Below are 26011 nucleotides of genomic sequence, written 5' to 3'. Positions count from 1 at the left end.
GGCCTTTAAGTCTTAAACTCAGTAGATGTGCAGAGAATTTTAACACATCATTCAACTCAATTCACCGCAGATCTCAAATCTTAAGAGCCTTGTCTTCCAAATACTGCATCACCGGCCTCCGCTTTGAGATAAAGGGCCCTAACACCAATGGTTCCTCAGTGGTTGGCCACCACTGCTAACCCTCATACATTGTCCACTTCAGTAAGACTTCAATTCTTTTCCACCACACCCGATCACTTGAGGTCATTGATCTTTACCTGCGGCTTCAGAAAATGACAATAATACTTACTTATCTTAGTGCATTCTGTAATAATCAATCCAGATATTTTACTCCTTTAAATCCTTGTTGGCATCCACTTCAAGTAACAAAATTATCTCCAGATTCCACTCGGAAGAAACCATCTTGACAACCAATTTAAGGTATTAAATTGGAATAGTTCATTATCGGCAACACACGGATTAAACATCAGTACAAAATAATGTGTCTACAGTTATATGCCTATTAAAATAATCTCTATAATTCCTCTCCTACCTGGGGCAAAATGGCCCTTTGAAAATATCCTCCTGGGACAAGTTGTAGTACCCCAATTGTCACTAAGGCAATTGTTGGATCTGGACAATGATAATTTATGCCCACCACAGGTGGGAATCAGGAAGGAGGAAGACATGAAGAGAGAAAGGAAAAGAATAAATGGAGATAGTCTGTGTAGCGTGGAGGTGGAAGTTCCAGGAGATATTGAAGATCGAAGGAAATGTGGGCATGGATGCCAGAACCCACCGCTATAAGCTGAATGTGTGTGTCTGCCCGCAAAGTCGTATGTTGAATCCCTAATCCCCATGAGATGATATTTGGAGATGGGGCCTTGAGGAGGTAATGAAGTAATGAAAGAGGGGCCCTCATGATGGGTGAGTGACAACCTCATGAGAAGAGGCAGCAGAGAGCTTGTTTCCTCACTCTCTCTCCCCCTGCCACATAAGCATACAAGCAAGAAGGTAGTCATCTGTGACCCAGGAGAAGGGACCTTAGCAAGAACTCAACCATGTTGGCACTCTGATCTTAGCTCTCCAGACTCCAGAGCCATAAAAACTGTTGTTTAAGCCCTCCAGTCTACAGAAATTTGTTATAGCAGCCCAAATCGATGAAGACAGATGATCTCTGACTAAAGGATCCCCTTTAGAAGAAAGAAGAGGAAAGAAGATGTCTGTCTTTAGTCAGAGATGATCTCTGACTAAAGGATCCCCTTTAGAAGAAAGAGGTTTCTTCTTGGATAAGGGACAGCTGTAGCAAGATCTAGTAAACCGTATACATATCCATTAAAATAATTACCTGGGCTGAGTTGGTAGCTATTACTGCTGGACAGTTACTGGTTCATAGGGCACGAATCTGGAGAATTATATTGCTCATTTCTATAAAACTGAATAGTTGGCTAAAAGTTGCCCCTTATTAATACCACTGAGATATGATACTTAAGGTATTTGCTCATTCGTACTTGTTTCCCTCCAGTCTCTGCTGCTTGTCAAAGGTACAGGGACTACATCAGTGCCCATGCCCTTTCTCATAACGCCACTGTTTGGTCTCCCTGTGGCATGGGCTAGACAACAGCACAGTCTTTTTCTCACTAGGTGTGATGGAAGCTATATCAACTCCAGTGCCCGGTGCAAAGATCCCCGAACCCAGGGTGGAGCTTGCCTCCCCAGCTACTGCCAAGGGGATTAGGTGACACAACGCAAAAATGTTGGGGATTTTAGACCATTTGGGATAAAATGTGCTCAATGGAAATCAGGAGAAATGGAAGAGCCAATGTATTATTTCCTCACATTTACTCACCATCTGAACCCTTCGTCCACCTCGTAGAGTCATCCTGAGGAAACTATTTCTATCAGCCTCCCCACAGACATCCCGGATCACATCACCCAGGAACCAGCTGTGTTCCTTGTGGCCAGCTTAGTTAGACACCACCTTGACTGTGAATTTTTCCCCTCACCCTTGGTGACCTGGTGTTGCACCCCTTCCTAAAATGTTCCCACATGAACTTGGCCTCAGGTTCTATTTTTTGGGGGTGCCTTTGACTCATCGTGCTTCTGCCACAACCCAGACACAGATGGCTTGCCAAGTAGTATGTTTATTTTATTGCTGTCAGGAAGAGCAGATGTTCATGTCCAACTATGTTGATTCCTTCCTTTAGTCTACCTTGGAAGCCGCTAAGAATTTCTTCTCTTGAGCCTCTCTTTCAACTGGGGACACACATCACGATGCAGCTGTTGAACCAGTAGCTGCAAATCAGCAGGCCTGCCAAATGGCGCATTCCTTCTTAGACTAAGAATTCTTGGGATGTGTAGTCTACACATCACCCGAAAGCATAGCTTAGTACCCCCACAGTGGTGGGGGGGGGTGGCACGAATGTAAGCATTTGTTTCACTTTTCCTGGTAAACATTTATTTTGTTTCTCCTGATCAAACTTGAAATCATTTCAGGGGTCACAGACACAGGAAATGGGACCTTTGCACAGTCCCCTGCCAGAGATAGATGTTGGCTTTCCACAAAGACTTGGAGCTACACAAAGGGAGCCTGAGGATTCTGATGAGTTAACTCTGAATAAGTGAGAAGAGAAAGATTAATAACATGTTGAAGACTCAGAGTGTCCCTGAAAGCATCAAGTCCACCAGAACCTCATGTGACCTCATTTGGAAAAGAAAAATCGTTTCCAACGTCAAATGAAGTGAAATCATTCTGGATTTATTGTGAGCCCTAGACCCAAAGACTCGTGTCCTTGTAAGAAGAGGAGAGGTCACAGAAACGTAGAGAAGGCGGCCACATAGAGACAGAGACTGAAGATATGCTGCCACTCGTCAAGGAATGTCAGGACCCACCAGAAGCTGGAAGAGGCGAGAAAGAATTCTCCCTCAGAGCCTTTGGAAGGAGCATGGTCGGGCCAACACCCGGATTTCAGACTTCTGGACTCTGGAACTGTGAGAGAATCAACTTGTGTTGTTTCAAACCACCCATTTGATGGCACGCTGTTATGGCCGACCCAAGAAATTAATACAAAACATGATGGGGATCACAAAGCAGCTGCAGAAAATAGTGATTGGCTAAGAGAAGTCGAAAGTAGGAATGAGCGCAGAGAACGTACCCAAAACAGCAAGGTGCTCGATGCCAACCCACGTCTCTACCTCACTCCACAGTGTTTCTCTGCTTCCGGGAAAGCTGCTAGCAGTTCCTCTATGTGGGTTCGGAGCTCGTACCTGCTCAAGGGGTGTTCAAAGAGCAGAGAAGTTGTTCATGCTCAATATGTATAGTTGACCCTTAAACCACACAAGTTTGAACTGCACAGATTCCCCTTATACACAGATTTATTTTTCTTTCTTTCTTTCTTTCTTTCTTTCTTTCTTCTTTCTTTCTTTCTTTCTTTCTCTTCTTTTCTTCTTTTAAATACAGTACAGCACTGTAAATGTATTGTCTCTTTATAATTTTTTTTCTTTTTGTAAAGTTTATTTATTTATTTTGAGAGAGAGAGAGAAAGAGAAAGAGAGAGAGCATGCACATGAGCAGGGGAGAGGCAGAGATAGAGGGAGAAAGAGAGAATCCCAAGCAGGCTCCCCACTCAGCCAGACATGGGGCTCGATCTCACAACCATGAGATCATGACCTGAGCAGAAATCAAGAGTCAGATGCTCAACTGACTGAGCTACCCAGGCACCCCTCTTTCATAATTTTCTTTTTTTTTTTTTAATTTCTGTAAATTTTTTAAAAAGTTTTTATTTATTTCTTTTGAGAACCAGAGAGAGCACAAGCAGGGGGGGAGCAGAGAAAGGAAGGATCTCAAGCAGGATCTTTGCTATCAGTGCAGAGTCCAATGCGGGGCTCAGACTCACAAACTGTGAGATCATGACCTGAGCCAAAATCAAGAGTCAGAGGTTTAACTGACCGAGCCACCCAGATGTCCCCATAATTTTCTTTTTTCTTTAATTTTTGTTTATTTATTTTTGAAAGAGAGAATGTAAGCAGGGTCGGGGGGCCAGAGAGAGAGAGAGAGGGAAACACAGAATCTGAAGCAGGCTCTAGGCTCCAAGCTGTCAGTGCAGGGCTTGATGCAGGACTTGAACTCATGACCCATAAGATCATGACCTGAGCCAAAGTCAGATGCTTAACCAACAGAGCCACCCAGGAGCCCCATCCCCATAATGTTTTAAATAACATTTTCTTTTCTTTAACTTACTTGATTTTAAAGTACATATATAATATAGTATATAATACAGTGTGTAATACATATAACATACAAAATACGTGTTATTAAACTGTTTATATTAGTGGTAGGCTACTAGTGGTTAAGTTTGGGGGGAGTCAAAAGTTATATATGGATTTTCAACTGCACGGGAGGTTTGTGTCCTTAACCCCTGTGTTACCAGAGGGTTAACTCTATGTTAAATTATGTAAAATAGGGGAAGAATATATATATTTTTTCATGGTCAAGGCACCAGTCTTGAAACTAAGACTTGTATGCTGATCCTCTTATCAATCTACTAGAATTTTAAGGCACTATATTGCTTATCAAGTGGTTATAATAAATACGTTAGAATTCCAGAGATATCATAAAATTTTTGTCATGATTACTTTTGATTACTTAACATCGCTGAGTAGTGAACAACTTTAAGCTTTTCTCTTCTGTGATAAGTTTAAAAAAATGCTGGGGCGCCTGGGTGGTGCAGTCGGTTAAGCGTCCGACTTCAGCCAGGTCACGATCTCGCGGTCTGTGAGTTCGAGCCCCGCGTCAGGCTCTGGGCTGATGGCTCGGAGCCTGGAGCCTGTTTCCGATTCTGTGTCTCCCTCTCTCTCTGCCCCTCCCCCGTTCATGCTCTGTCTCTCTCTGTTCCAAAAATTAAAAAAAAAAAAAAAAATGCTTACCATAATGGAAAGATTGGAGGATATAACATTATCAATGAGAGATCCACTAGTAAATCAAATTTCATATCATTTCAAGGATCATAGAACAAGAATTAAAGTTTGAAACTGGTATTTAAGACTAAGACCAATATGCTGGTCATATTTTGCTTGATTTTTAAGCAGTGTTCCAGTTTTAAAATTGTCTTTTCTTAACTGATTCTGTAATCAGTTAAAACAATTTATAATTGCTTCTCACCTATTTTCTGAAACTCTGTTTTCCCCAGTATAAGAAAATCTATAAATATAGAACAAATTTGTCAATTGGAAATCTTGCAGCCTATTTCTGATTTACTCTATTGTCTAACATCTCATACGGTTTAACTTTTCCCAGCTGTGGACAATTATGCAGTTCCCCCTCAAGTTCTCTGAGTTTTTGGATGTTACACTAGATATCATGAGTCATCATAAACCCAACAGGGGGCTTGTTGGTGTCATTGAATGATTTCAGTTTCTTTTACATGGATATACTAGCTTTCCTAACTGTATATGAAGAAAGTTCAGCATAACTAAAATATCTCATTAGTGAGTCAAACTGTCTCCTAGATAAAAAAAACACCAACAAACTAAAACAAGCTTGCACAAGTGGAAAACTTGACATTGTTGAAGCATGAATGACAGAACCTCAAATGTGTGAACAATGTTTCTTTCACAGCTGTTGTGGTATCTATCTAGTTGGCAAAAGGTCTAAGTCTAACCTTTACTAGAATAGGCATATTCTAGTTTGAGCAAATGGATTTCACATCCGATGGCTCTCGTCAAACAGTTCTTCAAGGTTGTGGATTTTTCAGTTGATTTTGCCATCCCACAGTTATAAAGAAAATGAGGTAAGCGACTGATGAACACCTACAGATCTTTAATTCAAAATTTCCCTAAAGCCTTTAATGTAGAATTATTTCTTATAACAAAAGTCTTCTTATATTCCTTGTAACTATTATTATATATTTCCTGATCCTGCCTAAGGGCCATTTCATGAAAATGGGACATTTTGAAATAGGTTATTTTCATAATTATGTGTTCTTTTATTCTTATATAGAAATGTATTTGCAGACAGGCACCCCCACACAAAGGGATCATTCAGGCCCATTCTAAACCAACTGAAATGCTAATGCACTTTGCAAGACAATACTATCAAATGTTTTGGCACAATTTTTACTTGGCTTTAAAAACAAATTCCAACTTCTGCAGAGTGGGTATACCTTGCTTTCATAACATTTTCTGACCACAGAAATTTGACTATTTTGAATCTCGTGTGTGTGTGTGTGTGTGTGTGTGTGTGTGTGTGTGTTTACCAAGGATTGAATAGAACTGCAGTGTTTTAATGCCTGAAATAAACAAATGACAATAAAAACAGGAACCCTCACCAACCAAACAGCTCTTTGGTAATATGACCATATTTCTCTTCTGCTTGGAGAATCCTTTCTCTCCAAGCCATTCCTATCACACTTTCTTTCCACCTCACCCTCCTAGAATCATGGGATGTCTTCAGTCATGGATCATTATTTCAAAGATGAAATAATTCTTCAGGAATGATTTTTAAAGTGGTTTTGCCCCAGTGAATACTCTGTTGAATCATTAACATAAAGCTAAGTGTTTTAAATTTTGTGTCTCACGATTTCCACACTGAGAGAGTCAGTGAAACTTACCTACCATCTAAAGGAATGTGATATTGACTATAAAAACATTCATCTGAAGAAAAGAGAATAGAATAAATATAATTATAATCATATTTTAACACAAGAAGACTAAGATGTAGAATGTAAACAAATACTCTTTAAATAATCTTTTGGCCACAATTCATATCTTGATCATATATTTTTAAGAAAAAAATAAGATTGAATACTGGCAATTGTAAATCTATCTATCAAACCAGAATTCCCCAAATTTTTATCCAAAAATTAATTTCAGACTCATATGAACAAGTTCATTTTATATCTAGATGAACATATAATTTGTAGATTTTACTGTAATTTGAAATGTAAAAATAAAAACAGCATTAGTGACAATTGTCTTAAGGAAATAACCCTTACCCGGATCTAATTGCACTAAACATTTTGAAAGTCACCGGATGCATTTCGATTGTCTGGAATATGAAATCCACCTAGTCAATAAATATAGTCCTTAGCTTTGGCCATAGGCAGCTCATGGCATAGGAAAGACAAAAAAAGAGGTAAAAATAAGTGTATTGTGTTGACAGATGGTATGGATCTGAGAAGAAAAAGAAATAGGAGGCTGCTAGGTGGAGAAAGGAAGAAAGAGAGGTTGAAACAAAAGAACAAAATATTTAAAATCCTGGAATCATGAAATAGTACCGTCTAGGAAGGCCGTAAGGAAATAGAGATGGTGATAGACCTAGAGATAGAGGTACAGGGAGAGATAGATGTAGACATAAAGGTAGGTTAAGGGTAGACGAAGGGGTAGAGATAAGACCAGAGAGAGAGGGTCTGTGTGTGTTCATGCATGCATGTGCTTGATGGTCTTTTTCTGCATGTTAGGGAAGGAACAGGGAATTAGTGGTGAAGGTCTTTAAATGCAAGTCCTATCAAAATGTAACCCATTTTTGGGGCACCTGGGTGGCTCAGTCGGTTAAGCGTCCGACTTCAGCTTAGGTTACGATCTCGCGGTCCGCGAGTTCGAGCCCTGCGTCGGGCTCTGGGCTGATGGCTCAGAGCCTGGAGCCTGCTTCCGATTCTGTGTCTCCCTCTCTCTCTGCCCCTGCCCCGTTCATGCTCTGTCTCTCTCTGTCTCAAAAATAAATAAAAACGTTAAAAAAAAAATGTAACCCATTTTTAGGAAGGTAATTTTGGCAGAACCTTCTGCCTAAGGGAGATTTCTGTTTTCCCTAGAAGGTATGTTTATTACGTTCAACCAGTTCCATAAGAAGAGAGGCAGAAGAAACTACTCTTTGGAGATTGAAATGAAATTTAAACTCCCAAGAGCGCATAAATGCTGTTACTTGGACAGAGCTTTGGTGACGGTAGAATTTATCATCCATAGTGACACACTTGTGAGACTAAATGGCAACACTGAAAATAATAATTATTAAGTTTTAGAAATTTTGTTCACCAAAAAGTTGATTTTTATATTAATGAACTTGTAAAATGATTTTATTTTAAAAATTATAATCAAAAACTATTTTCTAAAAGAAAAACAACATATATCTATAAACATTGACATATTTAAAAATGAAGTGTTTTTAATTTAAATATTTAAAAATAAAATAGTAAATTTAAGCAGAATAATAATTCAGGCAGAATAATTATTATTGGTACATATTTATGTTCTTAGCTATATCTAACTTAGATAGATCAGTCTTCAAATGCAAGGTCACTGATATTTTTCAGAAAATTTTTTTTCCTCGAATTTGATTTATGCTATTAAGATGATAAAAAAATTATCTACAATTGTCATCACAGTTTTATTTTATGGGTAAAAATGACTTTTCTCTGTAGAAAATAACATTTGTAATTGAGAAAATACTCTCTAGGAAAAGGGTGTTAAGAAAATTCTCAATTCCATTTTTTTTTCATATTGCAATGTTTTTAGCTCAAAGACAGGTCATATTTTTCCTGCCTTTAAGTCCTGTCCAAAGAATATATATTTTTTAAATATCATATAAGTTGTCCTCATTAGATGCTAAAAAAATCACAGAACTTCTTGATCTCACTGTATAGAATATATATGTATTTAATTAAAAATAAGAAGTTTATCAAAAGTTCTTTCTATGAGTCGTTTATACAAAGTGAAATAACAGAGGATAAAATCCATCCTAATTAACAAATATAATTTTCAATTCTTTTTTCCTGTGCACTTTGAACCTTCATCATTTATTTTATTCAATTCTTCCCTTGTGATTTTAGACGTGAATTTCAATGTTTTCTTGCTTGCTAGCTTTTGAAAAATAATAATAACTTCAATTTGCTAGAAGTTGAAGTATTTGGGTTGTTCCTTCAATGACTATTTTGATTAAAGATTTCCAATTGATGTGGAACACAATTTAACTAGAATTGAGAGGGCTTGTTTATAAGAATACATAACTGATTTCAGTTCATATCAGATTAATTTGATGATGGCAGAAAGTGCACACTTCTATATTAAAGTGTTTCTTTGCTTTCAACATCAATATTTTCACAAAAATTTTATAATTCAGTTATACTGAGTATATATAAATCTACAGAAGTTTTGTATAAAAATTATAAAATTTGACTAGGCCAAAGAAAAGTTCAACTTCATTTTCAGTTAGTATAATTTCATAACTTATTACAGTATGACTATGGATGATGTGTACACATAGCCAATTTCAAGTAAATTTCTCCTGTTATTTTAGACTATTGTTTTTACCATGATACTGTCTTCAAATTTTGTGTTATTGCTGCAAAATTATCATCAATATTAAACTTTTAAATGTGTAATTTATAATTTATAAATTTATAATCACATTCATAAAAATGTCTTTTGTTTCATCTTCAACAGAGTGAATCTTCAAACATTTTTCTTTGATTCCATGATTTGCTGAAACAATATATCATTATTAGAATCTACTGATCTGATTCTCTGAAGCATCAGATATCATAGATATCTGAACAATTGGACCCATGAAAATCTTCCCCTGTGAAAAGCACCAACTGTTAATATTTGGTTTTGCCCTCCTTGTCTTTTTGTGCACCCAAAAGGAAATATGAAGTTGAAAATGAGCAGATGTGATTTATAATAGTCACGTAATCCAAGTGAAAGTCCACTATTTAAAGAGTAATAGGGAGGGGAGCCTGGGTGGCTCAGTCAGTTGAGTGTCTGACTCTTGGCTTCAGCTCAGGTCATATCTCACAGTTGGTTAGTTCCAGCCCTGTGTTGTGCTCTGCACTGGTAATGAAGAACCTGCTTGGGATTTTCCCTCTCCCTCTCTCTCTGCTCCCAACCCCCCACCCCGCCCCTCTCTTACTCTCTCAAAATAAATAAACTTAAAAAAAAAATTAAAGAGCAATAAGGAAACAGGTCTGTGGCTGCATGTTTTAAATTATCATCTGAGGCGCAAACTTCTTAATATAATAACTTTTGCAGTAGTTGCTGATGGTTCTTCCTCAGAGTTGTGTCTTTCACTTTCCCTGTGGCAGCTGAAATCACTATGGCTCACAAAGGGGAAATCAGTGTTTACAGCATTTACGTAACATCAACATTCATCATCAAATTTCTTAAAAAATAAAGATTCAATATTCAACTTTCTATTATATATGCATTTTTTTTAACCTCACTGGTGACCAAGAGGTTTGCTGAAAAATATAAAACCAAACAATTTTATTACCAGACAGCAAATCCTACATTTCCCACTACTTTCCATGAGGAGGTGCGAAGGGACGACATTCATAGTTAGTATTGATGACATAACCTCATGAAAGAGGAAACCGTGACCCTCGGATGATCTGTTATATCAGAAGCTGTGAATGGTCTCAGCTATTCTCCTGATTGCAAGTTAGCAAGTTAGCTTACTTATGTGTACAAGTTCACATACGTACATGACACCGGAGCCCTGGGCCAGGCACACAGATGGTTTATTACAGCAGACGTAACAACCAATAGAGCATCTTGCTTCAGTTACTAACATCTGAATCCCCCCCAGCGCTACACACATGGAGGCTGTGTGTTCACCTGTGCACGCAGTGGGTTGTACTACAGCATCGGAAGCCTCAAATTAGGAGAATTTGATCTTTAATCACAGCTACTGGTCAATCTCCTCCAGAAAGAGATTACCCATTTTCCTTGAAAATAAGGAACTCTATTCCAGGAAGAGTATGGGGGAATTTATTATTTGAAATATCTCCAGGGAGGAAGATAGTCTCATCTTCCATGCATTATTCAGTCATCCCTGAACAACGTTTCTCAGTTCCCCTTGCTTAGAAGACCCCGTGTGAGAAATCCAGAAAGAATTGTCTGCTAGTGTGGACATATAACCTCTTCCCAAGAGCTACAATCTTGACTGACCATAGTTTAAAGAGGCAAGCTAAATGGTTTATAAGAACAAAAATTTGAGCACAGTGTTGGGTGCGTGGGGGGCATGTTTCCTCTTTTCTGATCAGTCCACCTCCTGAAAGGTGCTCCAATAATGGCACATCTTTGGCTTTTCACAACCCAATCATTTTTCTCCAGATGGGGTTATTAGGCAAGTTCCCAATCAGGATTAGCTTGCTTTACTCTGATCTGCCGTCTTCCTTCTGGTTGGAGAGCCAGTCTGTCCACACCACAGTTAACACATGCTCATGGCCATGGGATGAACCCCGAAGCCTAAGGTGGCTGTTGTACGTTGAGGTCTTACATAGTCGAAGTCAATGCTGCCAGAGACCAACTGGGTAAGTCTGTGTAGTTCTGGATTCCTTCAAGAAATAGAACTGTCAAGGGAAAAAATGGGAAAGGAAAGACTATAATATGAAGTAGAGTGTAGGTTAATGGAAAAGTTATTTATTAGGTTGTTATTTTTTGGTGGAAAAGTCTAGAGCCAATTTATTGTTTGAAGTGAATCACAGGGAAGAAAAGGACTTAAAATTACCTAAGGTAGGTAAACAGCAGAACTGCATAAAGCAAAAGGTGGATGAACCCAGGTGTGTATGTGAAAGAGGATCTCATCTTCTAAGGACATGAGTATAAGAACCACCGAGGTAACCACAGAAGTAGGGGAAACAAACCTGGAGGGAAGTTGTGGCTTACAACATCAGTTTTCACCTTGGAATTTAAAGCAAAGCTATTTCCTGAAACACGAAAGTTGTGAAAATAGGGCTTAGACCTAAAAATAAATGGTAAAAAATTAACCTCGTAGCCAAAGATGCCCCCTTGGAGTGGTAGTTTTCTCTATTCTGTATTCTCTATCACTACTTGTAAGGCAAACATTTCTTCATTATCCTTTGAGAAGCTATATTTTCTTAAGCAAATATGTTCTAATGCAACTACGTGCTAATTAACTACAATCAACTGAAACAAACCACGTGCTATTCCTTGTAGAATTCTGTTTCTTCCTTTTCTTAATTTTTTTTAAATTTATTTTTGAGAGAGAGAGACAGAGGCAGAGACAGAGCACAAGTGAGGGAAGGGCAGAAAGAGAGGGAGGCACAGAATCCGAAGCATACTCCAGGCTCTGAGCTGTCAGCACAGAGCCCAATGCAGGGCTCGAACTGGTGAACCGTGGGATCATGACCTGAGCCGAGGTCAGATGCTTAACCAACTGAGCCACCCAGGTGCCCCAAATTCTGTTTCTATCTATTCTACTTTTTTCCCCCTAGAATTAATTTGGAGTTTTAATTGACTTCATCAAAATGACTTATTGGAACACTTAAATTATTAAGATAAAAATTCCAGTTGATAAGTTACATCTGTTTTAGTGAAAATGTACATATATATTTCTAGTAACACCTTAAAATCCTATACATGTATTTTTAATGAAATGAAACTAAATATTTCTGATATGAATCACACAGAATTCCTCTAAAAGTTTACAACATCCATTAGGGAATTATGACCTGTTCTCTGCCTGACCATACTATTCTTAGTTTATAGAGGAAATGTCATATATGAAAGTTTCACCTTCTGATTCACACTGCTTGACTTATAAGTGGTATTTTACTTAGCAGTGTTAGTTATGAGTCATTTATATCAAAGAACTATTAGTTATAAGGTGTTTTATACATTATTATTTCATATAAAACGTAGAGGTGGGGTTAGAATGCATTCAGTGAGACTACCGCTCTTTTAAGTATATAATTGTGACTCACTCATCAGTGAAACTTTGTGACACATCTTTAATGATACATTTTCAGAGCGAGGCAGCATGGAAGCTTTGGGAAAATAACGTTTCCAGTGAACTCAGTTTTGTGGGATACTTCTTCATCCTTCTTTATCTTGTTTACTTAGCTTTTCATAGTCAGACTGTCTTTTAAAATATAACTTAGATGCCACACATATGTATATATGTACATATACACATATTTCTAAATATGTATACATTGTAAAAACTAGAACAACATTTAAGCTATATAAATGCGTTTAGGTTTGAGGTTCTTAAAAATTCAATATAAAATTGTTATGAAACATATGATTATAGCTGTTTGCATTATGTATATATAGATGTAGATACACACACATATGTATACATATATACACACACCATTTTCTTTAAGTTTTCTTGAAAAAAATATGCTCTAGAAATACGTATTTTAATTTTTTTAATGTTTATTTATTTTTGAGAGAGAGATACAGACAGAATGTGAGCTGGGGAAGGGGCAGAGAGAGGGAGACACAGAATCCGAAGCAGGCTCCAGGCTCTGAGCCGTCAGCACAGAGTCCGAGTTGGGACTCGAACTTACAAGCCGAGGGATCAGACCTAAGACGAGGTGGGATGCCCAACCGACTGAGCCGCCCAGGTGCCCCTAGAAATATGTATTTTAATATCAGAGCATAAAGAGTTCCATTGTTTTATGATTTAAAATACTAAAAATAAATACATCTGTACCTCTGCTGGGTCAGTCTAAATTAAAGGGTTAGTAATGTCTTTTGTATGATTTTATAAAGTATATTTTCCCATATAGATGATATTTGCAGTCCTCATTTTGACTATGTTTGCTTCTAATTGATTTCTTATGGAAGATGTCTCAGTAGACGTGTGGTATTTGGACCACTTAACATGCATTCTCCCATCGGGGAGTAACATTGACCCCACGGGGCTGGGGACTTAGAACTGATTGATGCCCTCGTGTTGGACTGGGCTTGTTACTCGGCCTGGAGACTCGGGGGATTGCATCTCCCTTACTGAAGCCAGGATACAGACATACATGGAAGTTGACACTTGCTGTAGCTAGTGAATACTAATACTAATACTCGCGCGAAGCTAAAATTTATTGTTAACATTTTTTTTATCTTGTGAATTCATATCCTTTAGCCTAATTATATTTAGGATATCCATATATTATGCGTATTTTAAACTGGGCATCTTCACGTTCGGAGCCTCATGTTTCTAGATGGAAGGAACTTCACCTTGAATAATATTCCCAGATTCTCAACTTGTCACTCACTTCCCTCCACGGGGGAAAAAAAGCCCAAAGAACCAAAAAACAAAAACAAAAGCATGACCCCCTAAGTTGGGGGGGGGGGGAAGAAACTGACCTTACCTGGACCAACCCTCTTCCCTCTCATTTTTTCAAAACTGGCCTATCTCCGGGACACAGATCCACACTAGCTGTCTTGTCTTAACGTTAATCTTGGTGAGGAGCATTCTGTCCCTGTGGTCGAGACTCATAGTGCCTTCGTTTTGCCTGTGACTGGGGCAGAGACTGTGGGCTATAGTGGGAAGCTTAAGCACTTGGTCAGGTATTTAATTCACATCTCCAATCCAGCTTCCATCACTAGTAAACCTTTTTCTTGAACAACACTATCTGAAACCCATTATGCCATGGATTCTGATTTGGAGAGGGGAAGAAAGAGATAGTATTAACTTACCCCATTGAATCCTGTAGTTAAACAACAGGTTGGTAGATAGTTGAATACACTTGTGGTCTGCAAAGCACTTTTCCATCCATTATCATTTTGCATCTTTATAATAGCTCTTTTCAAAGAGTAAAGTGGATGTGGTCCCCTTTTTCAATATAAAGAAACTATGCTTGTCAAACTTTAAAATTCAAAATACGGTGTATTTTAATAACTGTGTATTATAAATGTATTTCAGTTAGCTTTGGGTGTATAGAAAGATACTTTTAAAGTTAATGGTTTAAAAAAAAAAAAGTGTGTGTGTTGATGATTCTTTGGTCTGTAATTTGGGCCGGGCTCAGCTGAGGCATCTCATCTCTGTATCATACAGTGTCAACTGGGATCACTCATGCATTTGTGGTCAAGAGGCAGTCTAGTTAGGGGCTGGTGGGTCTAGGGTGGCCTCACTTATATCTCTGGAAATGGCCTCAAGCTGTCAGCAAAACCACTCTAGTTCTTTTTCAAGGCTAGCTTGGACTAGTGACTGGTTTCCAAGACTGTGAGAATGTTAATTACAAGGTTCCTTGATGCTTGTCATTGAAATCCTACAACATGACTTCTGCCGCACACATTAGTCAAAAGGTCTGACCAAGTTCAAGAGAATGAACAAACAACCCTATCTTTAGATGGGAGGGGAAGCAAACTCATATTGTTAAGGGGTGTGCATACAAGAGATAAAAAATTTTGCAGCCACTTTTCCCAATCTACCGTTAAATATTAATTTAAAACTACAAGAATATAACGCTGTCTGTTAATGACACTAGAATTAAAATAAATTTTTTTTTAAAGCTGCAGAGTACAAAAATAAATAAAAATAAATAAAACTGTGGGGCACCTGGGTAGCTCAGTCGGTTGAGCATCCAGCTCTTGATTTTGGCTCAGGTCATGAGCCCAGGATTGTGGAATCGAGCCCTGTGTCAGGCTTTGTATCAAGTATGGAGCCTGCTTGGGATGCTCTCTCTCTCTTCCTCTGTTCTTCTCCCCTGCTTGCACGTGCTGTCTCTCAAAGATAAAAATAAAAACATTTATAAATAAACGAATGAATGAATGAATAAATAAATAAATAAATAAATAAATAAATAAATAAATCCCGCAAGATTAATATGTTAACTACGTGGGAATTAAGATAAAATTAAAAAAAAAAAACTACAGAATATAAAAAAATTTAAATAAAACTGCACAAAATTTAAATAAAACTGCACAAATAGAGGAGATTAATATTTGTTAAGTGTCTATCATATTTCACCATTTTCCCTTTCCTACTTCACTTATTAATCACCATAATTTCAGAGACTATGTCATGCCACAGAAGGGAAAGTATAAGTATAATTAATAAGTAATGTACAATACATGCTAGAAAGTTTGGATTGAGGAACAGTAAGAAAAGTTTACTTAGGATAATGCTTTTATTGTCTATTGGGATGTGGCAAAACACCACAAAACTTAATGATTAAAACAGCAACATTTTAGGTCACAAATCTGTGTGTCTGTAATTTGGGCTACAGCCATATAGTTTCTCTGATGTCCTTGGCCAGGCTCATTCACATGTCTGCAGACAGCTGATATCATCTAAGCAGCTTTGCCCCTACTGATTGGTTAGTTATTGGTTGGGTTCTGAGAAATGGCAGAAAATAATTATTAGTGGAAGCTAATAAAATGGAAAAAAAAAACTAGTATAGGAGAATATGATACCCAAAAAAACTAGCAAAATTATCTTGTGAACTTTGACAAAATCATTTCCATGTAGAATTCTGAAAGTGTTATTAGACTTCTTTTGTTTCCTTTGATAAGATACAAAGAGGGAGAGATGAGCTAAAAGAACTATATTGTGATCAGAATTTAGAGGGAATGCACAGGGATCAAGACAAATTGGACTAAAAATTGTCCTTATCCCTAATCTCAAAAGTGGATTAAAAAAAATCTCAAAATAAAATGAGATTTGGAGCCAAAGATCATTCAAATATGACTATGAGAATCTTTTTAAGGTCTGCCATAGACTGAGTGACTGTGTCCCCCCAAAATTCATATGTCAAGATTTAATCCCCAATGTGATGGCATTTGGAAGTGGGATATTTGTGAGGTGATTAGATCATGAAGGTGGATCCTTCATCAATGGGATTGATGCTCTTATAAAAGAGACCCTACAGAGAGTTACTTCACCCCTTCTGATTTGTGAGGACGCAGTGAGAAGATGGCTGTCTATGAACCATGTAGCAGGCTATCACCACACCATGGGACTGTTGGTACCTTAATCTTGGCCTTCCCAGCCTCAAAACTATGATAAATAAATGTCTGTTGTTTACACACCATTCAGCCTATGGTGCTTTGTTATAGTAGCTTGAACTAAAACAAGGTCCCAGGAGTATTTTTGGTGTAGTAGGCCTTGCCAACTAGAAAAACGAGATCCAATACTATTAAGGACATGGTCCCACAGCAGCCCAACATTGTCCCCAAAGCAGTGAGTACGTACCTTTTTAAAAAACAAATATAGATATGACTTTCTTTATTTTTCAAACGGATAGAGTATAATCCAGTGTTTAGAGTCCTGCAGAGGCTTTAGGTAAATTTATCAGAAAATGGCCACCAGCTTGCATTTGCTCAAATTACGAATAGGTCTTTGGGCATCTGTACCTCTTGAAAATGAAGCAGGATAAGAAAGCTGCTGAACTGCCAACACAGGTTGTTTCTTATGAAAAAAGAAGAAAGCTCAATGGGCAGAGTTTATAGCTCAGAAAGCTTAGTTAATTTAGTTCATGGGATACCATGAACTAGTTTCTCAGTAGAAAACTTAACTGATTAGGAGAGAGTGGGATGGTATATTCAATGTACTGAAGGAAAGACATGCCTGCTCAGAAGAGTTTACCTGGAAAAGCTGTCCTCCAGAAATGAGCAGCAGAAATGAGCAGAATTTCCCAGTAAAACAAAACCTGAGCGAGTTTATCACCACTAGTCCCATCTTATAAAAAATGCTAAAAGGAGTCATTCAAGCTGAAATAAAAAGATACCAATTAGTAACATGAAAACATACAACGATATACAACAAACTGGTAAAGGTAAGTATGTAGTCATCAGAATATTCTAATACTCTAATATTGTGGCGTGTTAACCACTTAAGTCTAGCATGACGGCTGAACAACAGGAGAATTACACATAACTACAGCTACTATAATTTGTTAATAAATACACAATACAAAAAGAATAAATGGTGCATCAAAAATATAAAAATAGCGGGGGCAGTAAAACGTTTTTATGTGTGATTGAAGCTAAGTTGTCATCAGTGTAAAATAGACTATTCTATCTGTAAGATGTTTTATATATACCTCATGGTAACCGCCAAGCAAAAGCCTACAGAGGATTTATAAACGACAAAGAAAAGAGAATCAAATCATGCCGCTACAGAAACTCCCCAACTCACAAAAGAAGGAAACAAGAGAGATAAAAAGGAATAAGAGAAGTCTAAAACAGTAAGATGGCATTGTTAAGCCTTATATATATAAAATTTTAAAAATTCCATCAAAACTCTGTTAGAACAAATAAATGAATTCAGCAGATATTCACAGAACATTTTATTGCTATTTGTCTTCTGCAATCTGGGATCATTTGGAGCTCATCCGGTGTCTACACTGGGGATAGCTCATGTATCTACTATGCTCTGCTCTTCCTCAAATCATTTGCCACCTAAATACTTTCAGGTTTCCTCAAAACTGCACCGAGGGATTTTCTGGATCAAACTGTCATAAAGCCGTTGAGTTTGTGACTTTTCTGAACTTGGAAAAGTTAAGGTTAACAGGGGAACATTATTTAGCTGCCCCCTCCCATGTAAAAACATCCAGCTCTAAGAAACTCATCTGCCTTTTGGAAACTGTTTACATAAAAATACAATTTCACAATGCTTTGTTGTCTTGAGTTTGATATAACTGAGTCTTAGGTAATCTAGGAAGTAAGAAGTCAGGAATTTCAACAGATATTGATGCATATTGTCCTTTAAAAATTTACGATAATACATGAGTTTAATGATAAAATGAGATTATAGAATCCAAATTTTTCTTTGCCTTCCATATCATAAAAGTTTGATTCTACTGGACATATATTTATTGCCCTTTTCTATAGTCTGAAGAATTTCAGAACTTGATCAACATCATTATGTTTTTGTTGTTGCTGTTCTAATTAAATATGGACAGTTCTCCTGGCGAAGGGTAACTTCTGAATAATTCAAGGGAAATACTAATATATTTTATAAACACAGAAAACAATCACAGAGACTTTTTATGATACCTAGTACGTTCTTGCCATTCCTTCCAGTTTGTAAAATAGCTAAGGGATGGGACCAGTATTCTGTGGCTACTTGTATGTTGTTAGCAGATCACCATTTAATCACTAACTTTAGGGAGCTAACTGAGACTAAATTAGTGTTAAATTCCATACGGTGCCTATATTCCTTTGGAATCATATAAGCCTATTCACTGAGGAAGTTAACAGTCATAACAAAGCAGGCCAAGATTACTTATGATAAAAATTTGGAGTGCATTTGTGGGATCTTTTTTACTAAATGAAGAGAAAAGGAAAAAAGCAATTCACTTAACAAAGATTATGGAAAATGTCTTCACTGAAAAAAAATTTAATTCTAAGTAATAATTACAGAAATTCCTCTTTGCTTATTATGACTCGGCCTTCTGGTTTCATTTCTTTGCCTCAATCGATCTCAGCTTCTGCTCAGGTGCATTTAGAGCAGAGATCCTCAGGGAGAAGGTACACACCCTTTACAGAGACTACAAGATCCCTTAAAGAAATATTCCCCCTGCCCCCGTTGTGTCCAGCATCATCCAACTTCTTATTTCCAAAATTCTCATGCATCTCAGTATTAAGAATTATTGGCTTATGGGACTCCTGGGTGGCTCAGTTGTTCAAGCATCCGACTTCAGCTCAGGTCATGATCTCACAGTTCATGAGTTTGAGCCCCGCGTCAGGCTTTGCCCTGACAGCGCAGAGCCTGCTTTGGATTCTGTCTCCCTCTCTCTGTGCCCCTCCCCCACTAGTTCTCTTTCTCTTTGTCTCTCTCTCTCTCTCTCTCTCTCTCTCTAAAAAATACATAAACATTAAAGAATTAAAAAAGAAGAATTATTGGCTTAGTACCTCTCTAGCACCGATGGAAGGCCTGTTTGTTTTGTCCCTCAAACTTTTCAAGGTATAAAAGTATTGAGAACCAGAGTTTTTAAGGTCACTACCTACCATCCTATGTTATCATTTTTCTGCCAGATTGTTTTGGACAAAATATTTTTTTTGGACACAATATTGCAACTCATGGCCTGACTTCCTTTCATCTATAATTGACAGCCTTTCTTTGGTGTATAGCCCAGCTCAGCTCTAACAGCAAATGCATACGATTTTTAAGAAATTCATAGATTTCCCTTCACCTTCGATCTTTTTGAGTTCAATACCCCTTAATATTTTCTCCTTTTTTAATGTATTTTCTGTCACTTTCCTCTAGAGCTTTTTGTACTGTCACTTAAAGCCGTTGGGCAGTTATTAGTTCAGTAGAATAGAGTGTAACCAGTATAACAGCAAAGAGAATCGAAACAATCAGAAAACACGGCACACAGCAAAAGAATTACTGCTTTGTGAAGTGTGTGCATATGTGTGTGTGTGTGTGTGTGTGTGTGTAGTGTTCATTGTGGAATGTTTCTATCTGTACCTGGTCAAGGTATGTAACATGGATTTCTTACAATGGATTTTGTTCTAAAATACATGAAAGCACCCCCTCTAGGAAAAATCTGAAAGAAATGAAAACTGACATGGAAGGGAGAGGGCATCAACGTTCTCACCACAGTATATCTCTAATATCTACCTGATCTGTTTGTGTGGTTTTGATACTGTGCTAAGGTTTTTCACTTCAAGGATGTTTAATTTCTTAATATTTATTATTTTGTTATCCAGTATCTCCTTCCAGTGAAACCTAGACTACTGTAGACACGCTTTCAATCATGCTGGAATTCATCCTTTTCTGTCTTCTAGGACTACAAACTATGTGTGCTCTGTGTGTGTTGTAAGCAGAGAAAGGGCATGGAGTACACTGTTTGGGAACACGCAAACCACACCAGTCAACCCAGCTTCAAAATCTGTCCTTTCCACTTAGCAGGTGTATGAACCACGGACAGTTACTTAACTTCTCTGTAGCCTTACTTTTTCTCATCTGTAAAATGGGGTCAGTAACAGTAACATTGTGACAATAACATTAAATGAATTAATAGATGTGGAACATTTAACACAGGGCCTAGTAGACAATAATCATTTAGCGGATTTTAACTATTACCAGAATTTATGGTAGTGACATTTTTTTTTTCCTTTGAGAGAGCCATCTAAGCTACTTTTGTAGTAATAAAGGACCGAGTTGTGATGACCTACTTAGTTTGCCCATGTTAAACATATGCCAAGAAAACATCTGGAGATGAGCTTGAATCTCAATAAAAGAAATTGTGGAAGATAGCAGACAGTAGAAATCCAGTATTATGTGCAAACATAAAATCATCCAACAAGATGATTCAGATGATCCAATAAGAAACATTCAGTGTAAGCATTAAAAATAAAAACAAAACAAAGCAAACAGATACATACACACACATGCCCACAAAACCAATATTAATACAACCTCAGAATAGGAAGAAATAAAGAAGGAAGGAAGGAAGGAAGGAAGGAAAGAAAGAGAGAGAGAGAAGGAAAAGAGAAAGAAGGAAAGAATGAGAGAAAGAATAACAGAGGGAAATAAAGGAAGAAAGAAAGAAAGAAAGAAGAAGAAAGGAAGGAAGGAAGGAAGGAAGGAAGGAAGGAAGGAAAGAAAGGGACAGACTTGAGAATATGTAAGTTTAACATAGTGCTATGTCCTTGGATTGGAAGGTTTAATATTGAAAACACTTTCCAAAATAGGTTTAACACAATTATGGCTACATAGTAAATATTCCTTGAATGACAACATTAAATATTAAAGAATAGATTAAAGTAACAGTAAATAAAATTATGTGGGCATTGAATCACAGCCATATCACAGGAACAGAGGAAATAGTCCTGAAATCTTATAAGGCCTACGTAAGAACTTAGTAAAATAATGGGGACAACACAATTTGAAGCAGGATAGATTCTATTCTCATAAATGCTGTCTTAAAATTGATCAGCTATGAAGGGGAAAATTGTAAAGCTTTCCTCTGCAGCAAACTGTAGGACGAATTTTAAAAATCAAAGCAAAATAGCAATAATTGTTTGAATTAAAAGAAAATACTGATAAGTGTGATTTGGCTTTTAGATAGACGGTTTTATTTAGACATATAAAGCCTCCGGGCACCTGGGTGGCTCAATCAGTTAAGCATCCAATTCTTGGTTTCAGCTTAGGTAATGGTCTCGTGGTTCAGGGGTTCGAGCCCTTGTAGGGCTCTGCCCTGAGAGCACAGAGCCTGCTTGGGATTCTCTGCCTCTTTCTCTGCTCTCCCCTGCTTGATCTCTCTCTCTCTCTCTCTCTCTCTCTCTCTCAAAATAAATACGTAAACCTTAAAAAAAAATAGAAAGGAAATAGAAAGCATGAAAAGGTTAAATCAATCAAAAGGGAAAGCCTGGAAGATTTGGCAACATAAAAACATCCAACTAACAAATCTTGAAAACACAAAGAGATACCACCACACCCTCATGGAATAGTGAAATGCAGAGCGACCAGTATCTTACCCACCGTCAAGGGCATGCAGTTGACGCAGCCATTTAGGAAAACATTCTGACGTTATCTGCTAGGTTGAAGATACAAAATCCTCCAAACACAGCAATTCCACCCGTGAGCCCCATCAGAGACGTGGGCAAGACGTGCACGGAGTCATTGACGTGATTTTTCATAGCCATGTTTTTCATGGTAGTAGCTCACAACCACATACGTGAACCTCACGAACATGACGAAATCAGCCAACACAGAGGAGTACATGCTTTATGGCGCTATCTAAGTCCCATACCAGCTAATAAAAAACACAGGGCTGGAAGTCAGCATAGGGGGTAAGGAGAGAGGAATCGTGCTTGGCAGGGGACACAAGAAACTTCTACGGTGCGGGCAAAGGTCTAATACGCGAACTGGGCAGTGCAAGGCATTCATTTTCTGATTATTCACTGAGCTGCACCTTTGGTTGTATTCACTATAAAAAAAATTATTTTTAGAGACAGAGAAAGAGAGAGAAAGAACATGAGTGGCAGAGAGAGAGGGAGAGAGAGAACCCCAAGCAGGCTCCACACCGTCAGCGCAGAGCCCGACCTAAGGCTCAATCCCACGAAATGGTGAGACCACAACCAGAGCCAAAAGCAAAGGGTCCGATGCTTGACCGAGTGAGCCCCCCGGGCGCCCCTGCGTTTGCTTTTGTGGACAGAAGTGTGGCGGCCATGAACATGTGCTGCTCAGATCTCTAAGCAAAAACTACATTGCGAGGAGTGTAGTTAGTTGGTGGCCTTTGGATTTCCATCTTGCAGCACCCGCAGGGTCCACATCCTGTCTGAGCTGCCCCAGCCAACGACTGAGCGCAGCGAGAACCTGGCCATTTCTGCCCCACCGAAGATTCCTCGAATGTGCAATATGACTGTGGGGCTTCTCAGCAGCCTCTCCAAGACTTTCTCAGAGCTGCACCGCGATCTGAAGCTCTCACAACCCGATCCTCTGTTTTCTCTTTCTTCCTTCTGTCAAAAGTCTCGGGCCTGCATCGCGATCTGAGTTCTAGCTGTTTATTCTTGCTCCCTGTCCCTTGGACCCTTCAGAGATGCCTGTCTGATAAAACCCTCACATTTTGAACTCTACCTTGGATGGGGCGCCTGGGTGGCTCAGTCGGTTGAGCGTCCGACTTTGGCTCAGGTCACGATCTCGCGGTCCGTGAGTTCGAGCCCCGCGTCGGGCTCTGTGCTCACAGCTCAGAGCCTGGAGCCTGTTTCGGAGTCTGTGTCTCCCTCTCTCTCTGCCCCTCCCCCACTTGCATTCTGTCTGTCCGCCTGCCTCTCTCTCTCTCTCGAAAATAAATAAAAATACTTAAAGAAATTAATTCTACCTTGGAATCTGCTTCCTGGAACACCTGCACTAATACTACTGGAAGCAGCAGTGATGAGACAGACACTTTTTAGGTAGTAAATGATTTTTATTTTCTGCAACAGGATCCCTTATCTTCCAGCCGGATAGGAAAAACTCCATCTTCTGCGAGATGTGGGGGCCAGGGAAGTCCCTGAAAGAAGGTGGCCCCGTTCCACAAAATTTGCGAGCATGTCAACTTGGGAAAATGTCTGCAGGGGCATGGAACCTCCTTGCTGATGCAATGACTCAGGCATCCCAAAGGTATCAAGGGAGCAAGCCACACTGGCACCCGGCAGGAGAATAAAGAAATACGGAGGAAAATTAAACATTTAAAGATGAAGGGTGACGTTCAGAGGGCATCTCGGGTAGTGTGCAAAGGGGACCATCTCCTGCAATGGGAGAAAAACACAGCTGAGGGTCAAGCACCCATGAACAGAGTTGTAGAATTCCATGTAATACTGATGGCCTAGGCAAGGCAGATCTCTCCGGCTAAGGCTAGAGCCCAGCTTAGAAAACTCTGAGACCCTGAACGATAGATGAGGGAGATACTCCTGTGGATTGTGGTTGCAAGGACCTCTCTGAACCCTCGGATCCTGCAGAGGCCCCCTGCAGTTACAACCCTTAATTTTACATCTTCAACCTCACATCTACTCTTCGGCCCTTGACTCAAGACTCCACATTCAGTGCTAATACATAATTAGCCAGAATATTTGTGTCACTTAGATCAAAACACGGAGAGAGAAAAATCCATTTGGCCAGTGGCAGGGGGTAGGGGACTGTGGTTGGAAGCAGGCAGGCAAATCAGACGTCTATTGTATGATTTAAAAGAACGGTGAGGATGTGGTATAGACAGATTGATGCACACTGAGGAGTGATTGAAGCCTTAGGTTATAGAAAGCCCAATCAGAACACAAGCACCAGCCTGGGGAGAAGACAGATCGGAAAGACTGCACCACTTGAATTTGGTCTTTAAAACATCATACAATTTCGATTGTCAACAAACAGAAAGATAAAAAAAAATTAACTCTCCAAGGAATTAATAAGGAAAGGTGAAAATTCAATACATATTTAAGGAAACGCTGAGTCATCTATCGTGGCAAGTATTACATAAGAGTTGAGAAAGCTGAAAATGCAGCCTGAGAATACATTGGCCTCTGAGAAGCCAAGTCACAAAGCATAATAAGAGGACTTCGTCACTCGAAGGTTTTCTGCAATCATGCATATAGTGTCAAATATGACCAAGAAAAGCATGAGCTCTCTTTATTTTTTCTTCCCAGTCAGTATTCAGTGCAAAAGTATAATATTTATCATATCCCGTTGGAGAAATATATACCTTCTTAAAGATAGAATTGGGAACAAATTTAAAACGCTGCTGTGTGAATTAGATGCAAAGGTGTGTTCCTTGTTAGCCAAAGGTAAGAACGTATGGCTTAGTTTAAAAAGCGTGATGACATTGAGACAGCAGTCTATTTCAGGTATTTTGGCCTTGCTGCATGTGTTTTGAGTATCTTTACTTGTTGAATTATGATACGTGATGTACATCTCTGATCAGATGAAAACAAATCACTAGGCGTCCTTTTTTGTTTCTCTGTTTTTAATCAGCTGTCTTTAGCTTCAGTGCTCCTTTTAGTGAAATCTCTGCACCATTCTCCTGAAGCTGTATTTACATGGCTAGTTGTTATAAAGTGGTGATAAGATACAAAGAACATGATTATATGGCCTTGTGAACTGTCACCGTATTATTCTAGCCTTGTCAAGGAGAGGAATGTGGAGTTTTCTCTTTTTTTCTTTCTTTCTTTCTTTTATTTTTTTAATAAAACAAAACACAACCAGATGTTTTGTTTCATTGAGGATCCTCCTATCTAGCCATGCTGGGAAGCCAGTTTTCTGAAGGCAAATGCACAAATACTCTGGAACATATTACAAGAATGGAAAGTGAATTTATCTTTATTTTTAGGGCATCAAGTAAACAATTTTTTTTAAAAAAGGAAAGCCCATAAAAGTCTGGATACATTTATATTTATGCTTGATATATAGTGTATTTCAAACTGGCTCAGTTAAATATTGGAAGAACAAGTAATCCCACAACTATATAAAATCTTCCAGACTATAGAAATATAGGATCAGTCCCAAAATTGTCTTATAAGGTTGATACAGCCTTCATACTCAAACCAGAAAAGTACTATATGTAATAAAGGAAGATTACAGGTCAATCAATCTTACTTTTGAAAGAAAAATTTTAAATTCTGCACAAAAAAAGACAATATTGACATACAAATCCATCATAACCAATCTGTTTTTAAACTAGAAATGCAAGGATGGTTTTGTAGACAAGTTCTATGCCCACTTAATATCCATTCCTCTCGTCTCGCTTGCCAATAACATTTTATTTCCTTAGTAATTTCTCTTTTAAACTTCCCTTTCATATCTTCCCTTGCAAGGAACAAGATATCATCCAAACTGCTGGACCATTTGAGCGGCCATCTTTTTCTTTTC

This window comes from Panthera onca, chromosome C2, assembly GCF_046562875.1.
Source record: "Panthera onca isolate mPanOnc1 chromosome C2, mPanOnc1 haplotype 2, whole genome shotgun sequence".
Lineage (NCBI taxonomy): Eukaryota > Metazoa > Chordata > Mammalia > Carnivora > Felidae > Panthera > Panthera onca.
The sequence above is the reverse complement of the archived record's forward strand: the minus strand, read 5'-3'. Positions refer to the sequence as shown.